Genomic DNA, 7,598 nt, shown 5'->3' on the forward strand with positions numbered 1-7,598 from the left:
CATTGCTCCAGGGGCTAAAACGGGGTGAAGCCCACGCGGGGCCAGCGTGGCCCCAGGCCCCGCAGGGTCACAGAAGGATCGGGGGTGTCGGATTGTCGGAGAGCTCGCAGGTATTAGAACGGAGAAGCCGGCTGCAGAGACAGAGCCGAGGACTAAACTCTCAGCTCGGGGTTACCTTGGACTGGTCGCGGGCTGGGTGAGCTCGGAGCGCGGCTAGAAGCTGGGGATACGGGAGTGATTGGGTGCTACCTCTGGGGGCGCACTGAGGAGTGGGGCCCCAGGCTCTCGGCTCCTCCGGGCCGGAGACTGGGAGGCCGCCATTTTCATTCCCGTCCTCCGGAACTCTACGGAAAGCGTTCAGGGAACAGAAGCTGCCAAAAGCGAACCCGAGCCGATTACTTAGTCTGGCCGCCGGTAAGGGGGGTGCAATCCCGCCTCGGGCAAAGACACTTGAGAGTCACTACAACAGGCCCCTCCCCCAGAAGATCAACAAAATATCCAGCCAGGACGAAGTTCATCTATCAAGGAGAAAGCAGATTCAATTCCTAAGACAGCAGAGCAATTCCAGAGGAGGAGAAAGCAAAGCACGGAACTCATGGCTTTCTCCCCATGATTCTTTAGTCTTGCGGCTACTTCAATTTTTTTTTCTTTTTTCAATTTTTTTTTCTTTTTTCTTTTTTCTTCTTCTGCTAATTTTTTTTAAACTTTTACCCTTTTCTTTTTTAACATTTTTTGACTAGTTCATCTAAATATATATATTTTTTCTTTCTTTTTTATATTTTTTATTTGTTTTATTTTTTAAATTTTTTTCTTTCTTTTTTTTTTCTTTTTTTTTTTCAGAAGCTGTTTTTATCCCCTTTCTCCCCCCCACAATTTGGGGTCTCTTCTGATTTGGTTACAGCGCATTTTTCTGGGGTCTTTGCCACCCTTTTAGTAGTTTATTTGCTCCTTCATATTCTCTTATCTGGACAAAATGACAAGGCGGAAAAAATCACCACAAACAAAAGAACAAGAGACAGTACCGAAGGCTAGGGACCTAATCAACACAGACATGGGTAATATGTCTGATCAAGAGTTCAGAATGACGATTCTGAACATTCTAGCCGGGCTCGAAAAAGGCATGGAAGATATTAGAGAAACCCTCTCTGGAGATATAAAAGCCCTTTCTGGAGAAATTAAAGAACTAAAATCTAACCAAGTTGAAATCCAAAAAGCTATTAATGAGGTGCAATAAAAAATGGAGGCTCTCACTGCTAGGATCAATGAGGCAGAAGAAAGAATTAGTGATATAGAAGACCAAATGACAGAGAATAAGGAAGCCGAGCAAAAGAGGGACAAACAGCTACTGGACCATGAGGGGAGAATTCGAGAGATAAGTGACACCATAAGACGAAACAACATTAGAATAATTGGGATTCCAGAAGAAGAAGAAAGAGAGAGGGGAGCAGAAGGTCTATTGGAGAGAATCATTGGAGAGAATTTCCCTAATATGGCAAAGGGAACAAGCATCAAAATCCAGGAGATGCAGAGAACCCCCCTCAAAGTCAACAAGAATAGGTCCACACCCCGTCACCTAATAGTAAAATTTACAAGTCTTAGTGACAAAGAGAAAATCCTGAAAGCAGCCCGGGAAAAGAAGTCTGTAACATACAATGGTAAAAATATTAGATTGGCGGCAGACTTATCCACAGAGACCTGGCAGGCCAGAAAGAGCTGGCATGATATATTCAGAGCACTCAACGAGAAAAACATGCAGCCAAGAATACTCTATCCAGCTAGGCTATCATTGAAAATAGAAGGAGAGATAAAAAGCTTCCAGGACAAACAAAAACTGAAAGAATTTGCAAACACCAAACCAGCTCTCCAGGAAATATTGAAAGGGGTCCTCTAAGCAAAGAGAGAGCCTAAAAGTAGTAGATCAGAAAGGTACAGAGATAATATACAGTAACAGTCACCTTACAGGCTAATAATGGCACTAAATTCATATCTCTCAATAGTTACCCTGAATGTTAATGGGCTAAATGCCCCAATCAAAAGACACAGGGTATCAGAATGGATAAAAAAACAAAACCCATCAGTATGTTGCCTACAAGAAACTCATTTTAGACGCGAAGACACCTCCAGATTTAAAGTGAGGGGGTGGAAAACAATTTACCATGCTAATGGGCATCAGAAGAAAGCTGGGGTGGCAATCCTTATATCAGATCAATTAGATTTTAAGCCAAAGACTATAATAAGAGATGAGGAAGGACACTATATCCTACTCAAAGGGTCTGTCCAACAAGAAGATCTAACAATTTTAAATATCTATGCCCCTAACGTGGGAGCAGCCAACTATATCAACCAATTAATAACAAAATCAAAGAAACACATCAATAATAATACAATAATAGTAGGGGACTTGAACACTCCCCTCACTGAAATGGACAGATCATCCAAGCCAAAGATCAACAATGAAATAAAGGCCTTAAATGACACACTGGACCAGATGGACATCACAGATATATTCAGAACATTTCATCCCAAAGCAACAGAATACACATTCTTCTCTAGTGCATATGGAACCTTCTCCAGAATAGATCACATCCTGGGTCACAAATCAGGTCTCAACCGGTATCAAAAGATTAGGATTATTCCCTGCATATTTTCAGACCACAATGCTCTGAAGCTAGAACTCAATCACAAGAGGAAAGCTGGAAAGAACCCAAATACATGGAGACTAAACAGCATCCTTCTAAAGAATGAATGGGTTAACCAGGAAATTAAAGAAGAATTGAAAAAATTCATGGAAACAAATGATAATGAAAACACAACAGTTCAAAACCTGTGGGACACAGCAAAGGCAGTCCTGAGAGGAAAATATATAGCAGTACAAGCCTTTCTCAAGAAACAAGAAAGGTCTCAAGTACACAACCTAACCCTACACGTAAAGGAGCTGGAGAAAGAACAAGAAAGAAACCCTAAACCCAGCAGGAGAAGAGAAATCATAAAGATCAGAGCAGAAATCAATGAAATAGAAACCAAAAAAACAATAGAAAAAATCAATGAAACTAGGAGCTGGTTCTTGGAAAGAATCAATAAGATTGATAAACCCCTGGCCAGACTCATCAAAAAGAAAAGAGAAAGGACCCAAATAAATAAAATCATGAATGAAAGAGGAGAGATCACAGCTAACACCAAAGAAATACAGACAATTATAAAAACATACTATGAGCAACTCTACGCCAACAAATTGGACAATCTGGAAGAAATGGATGCATTCCTAGAGACATATAAACTACCACAACTGAACCAGGAAGAAATAGAAAACCTGAACAGGCCCATAACCAGTAAGGAGATTGAAAGAGTCATCAAAAATCTCCAAACAAACAAAAGCCCAGGGCCAGACGGCTTCCAGGGGAATTCTACCAAACATTTAAAGAAGAACTATTTCCTATTCTCTTGAAACTGTTCCAAAAAATAGAAATGGAAGGAAAACTTCCAAACTCATTTTATGAGGCCAGCATCACCTTGATCCCAAAACCAGACAAGGATCCCACCAAAAAAGAGAACTACAGACCAATATCCTTGATGAACACAGATGCAAAAATTCTCGCCAAAATACTAGCCAATAGGATTCAACAGTACATTAAAAGGATTATTCACCACGATCAAGTGGGATTTATTCCAGGGCTGCAGGGTTGGTTCAACACCCGCAAATCAATCAATGTGATAGAACACATTAATAAAAGAAAGAACAAGAACCATATGATACTCTCAATAGATGCTGAAAAAGCATTTGACAAAGTACAGCATCCCTTCCTGATCAAAACTCTTCAAAGTGTGGGGATAGAGGGCACATACCTCAATATTATCAAAGCCATCTATGAAAAACCCACCGCAAATATCATTCTCAATGGAGAAAAACTCAAAGCTTTTCCGTTAAGGTCAGGAACACGGCAGGGATGTCCATTATCACCACTGCTATTCAACATAGTACTAGAAGTCCTAGCCTCAGCAATCAGACAACAAAAAGAAATTAAAGGCATCCAAATTGGTAAAGAAGAATTCAAACTATCACTCTTCGCAGATGATATGATACTATATATGGAAAACCCAAAAGACTCCACTCCAAAACTGCTAGAACTTGTACAGGAATTCAGTAAAGTGTCAGGATATAAAATCAATGCACAGAAATCAGTTGCATTTCTGTACACCAACAACATGACTGAAGAAAGAGAAATTAAGGAGTCAATCCCATTTACAATTGTACCCAAAACTATAAGATACCTAGGAATAAACCTAACCAAAGAGACTAAGAATCTATACACAGAAAATTATAAAGTACTCATGAAAGAAATTGAGGAAGACACAAAAAAATGGAAAAATGTTCCATGCTCCTGGATTAGAAGAATAAATATTGTGAAAATGTCTATGCTACCTAAAGCAATCTACACATTTAATGCAATCCCTATCAAAATACCATCCATTTTTTTCAAAGAAATGGAACAAATAATCCTCAAATTTATATGGAACCAGAAAAGACCTCGAATAGCCAAAGGAATATTGAAGAACAAAGCCAACGTTGGTGGCATCACAATTCCGGACTTCAAGTTCTATTACAAAGCTGTCATCATCAAGACAGCATGGTACTGGCACAAAAACAGACACATAGATCAGTGGAACAGAATAGAGAGCCCAGAAATCAACCCTCAACTCTATGGTCAACTAATCTTCGACAAAGCAGGAAAGAATGTCCAATGGAAAAAAGACAGCCTCTTCAATAAATGGTGCTGGGAAAATTGGACAGCCACATGCAGAAAAATGAAATTGGACCACTTCCTTACACCACACACGAAAATAGACTCCAAATGGATGAAGGACCTCAATGTGAGAAAGGAATCCATCAAAATCCTTGAGGAGAATGCAGGCAGCAACCTCTTCGACCTCAGCCGTAGCAACATCTTCCTAGGAACAACGGCAAAGGCAAGGGAAGCAAGGGCAAAAATGAACTATTGGGATTTCATCAAGATCAAAAGCTTTTGCACAGCAAAGGAAACAGTTAACAAAACCAAAAGACAACTGACAGAATGGGAGAAGATATTTGCAAATGACATATCAGATAAAGGGCTAGTATCCAAAATCTATAAGGAACTTAGCAAACTCAACACCCAAAGAACAAACAATCCAATCAAGAAATGGGCAGAGGACATGAACAGACATTTCTGCAAAGAAGACATCCAGATGGCCAACAGACACATGAAAAAGTGCTCCACGTCACTCAGCGTCAGGGAAATACAAATCAAAACCACAATGAGATATCACCTCACACCAGTCAGAATGGCTAAAATTAACAAGTCAGGAAATGACAGATGCTGGAGAGGATGTGGAGAAAGGGGAACCCTCCTCCACTGTTGGTGGAAATGCAAACTGGTGCAACCACTCTGGAAAACAGCATGGAGGTTCCTCAAAATGTTGAAAATAGAACTACCCTATGACCCAGCAATTGCACTACTGGGTATTTATCCTAAAGATACAAACATAGTGATCCGAAGGGGCACGTGTACCCGAATGTTTATAGCAGCAATGTCTACAATAGCCAGACTATGGAAAGAACCTAGATGTCCATCAACAGATGAATGGATCAAGAAGATGTGGTATATATACACAATGGAATACTATGCAACCATCAAAAGAAATGAAATCATGCCATTTGCGACGACGTGGATGGAACTAGAGCGTATCATGCTTAGTGAAATAAGTCTCGGAGAAAGACAACTATCATATGATCTCCCTGATATGAGGACATGGAGAAGCAACATGGGGGGGTAGGGGGATAGGAGAAGAGTAAATGAAACAAGATGGGATTGGGAGGGAGGCAAACCATAAATGACTCTTAATCTCACAAAACAAACTGGGGGTTGCTGGGGGGAGGTGGGATTGGGAGAGGGGGAGCGGGCTATGGACATTGGGGAGGGGAGGCGAACCATAAGAGACTATGTACTCTGAAAAACAACCTGAGGGTTTTGAAGGGTCAGGGGTGGGAGGTTGGGGCAACCTGAGGGTTTTGAAGGGTCAGGGGTGGGAGGTTGGTGGAACAGGTGGTGGGTAATGGGGAGGGCACGTTTTGCATGGAGCACTGGGTGTTGTGCAAAAAGAATGAATACTGTTACACTGAAAAAATAAATAAAATGAAAAAAAATACTGATTTGAAGGGATACATGCACCCTAATGTTTATAGTAGCATTATTGACAATGGCTAAACTATGGAAAGAGCCCAAATGTCTATGTACTGATGAGTGGATAAAGATGTGGTATGTGCATACAATGGAATATTGCTCAGCCATAGAAAAGAGAATTGTTTGATATTTGCAACATGGTGGGTGGAGCTAGACAATATTATGCAAAGTGAAATATGTCTTTCAGAGAAAGAAAAATACTAGATGTTTTCACTCATATGGGGAATATAAGAAACAAGACAATGAACATGGGGGCAAAAGGAGAGGAAAATCATGAAACAGATTGCTAACTCTAGAGAGAAAACTGATGGATATCTGAGGGAAGGCAGGTCAGTGATGGATTAAACAATGATAGGTATTAAGGAGGGCACTTGTAGTGATGAACACTGGGTGTTATATGTAAGTGATGAATCACTAAATTCTACTCCTGAAAATATTATTGCACTGTATGTAACTAGCTAAAATTAAAAAAATGGAAAATAAAATAAAATAAACTAATGGGGAAAATGTTTTGTTGTTGTTGTTGTTTTTCTTGCTGTTCTTGACTTTTCCTCACACTCTTAATTAATAACTATGCTCATAATTTCTCTAGAGACTTGAGTTCTATTATCATCCACTCCATAATTATCCAATTTGATCTGGAAAAATTCTGCAGGCACCGAGAGCAATGTCCTCTGGTTTACTTCTGGAAGCTAATTCACTCCCGACTCCAGGGGCACCTTCTCTGTTGGCATCTAATGGAAAATATTCTCTCCTTGGTATATTTTACACCATCTTTTCTCCATCTTTTTGTTGGCATATTAATTTAGGCCATTTGTTCTGGAAATAAACAGAGGAAGAAGTCAGAAATACTGCTCTTTCATCATTACTACAGAAAGTGAATGTGTATTGAGAACTACGTTATTTCATCAAGGTATTATTCATTTTCTATTTCCCAGATTTTTATTCATGAAGGAAACAATGATAAACCTGTCATGAAGTTTATGTAATCAATAATTTCAACCTGTTTGTGAGAAAAACATCAAGACAGGTGTTTGATTAAAGTGATTCAATCATTCCCTTAGTTACTATGCTATGTGATTTTGTCAATAAAATAAGCAAACAAAAAAACTTAGCTCAGACCAGGTACACTGGTTTTTACTAATTTAATTAGTTTAGAAAATACATAATTCATCTTGGAGCAATTTTTTAAAAAAAAAACCTCATGGTACAGATTTGTTTATTTTATTTTATTTTTATTTTTTTTAGCATTGAGATCTGTTCCTTACTGTAAATAGACTTAGTATTAGCTCAGAAAAGGCTGCACTGTTGTGTGTGTAAGGATACTTCATATGGATCATTTAAATGCTCTCAAAGTTGGTGGGTCAGAAAAACTCATCG

The sequence above is a fragment of the Meles meles genome, unplaced genomic scaffold (genome assembly GCF_922984935.1).
Source record: "Meles meles unplaced genomic scaffold, mMelMel3.1 paternal haplotype, whole genome shotgun sequence".
Taxonomy (NCBI): domain Eukaryota; kingdom Metazoa; phylum Chordata; class Mammalia; order Carnivora; family Mustelidae; genus Meles; species Meles meles.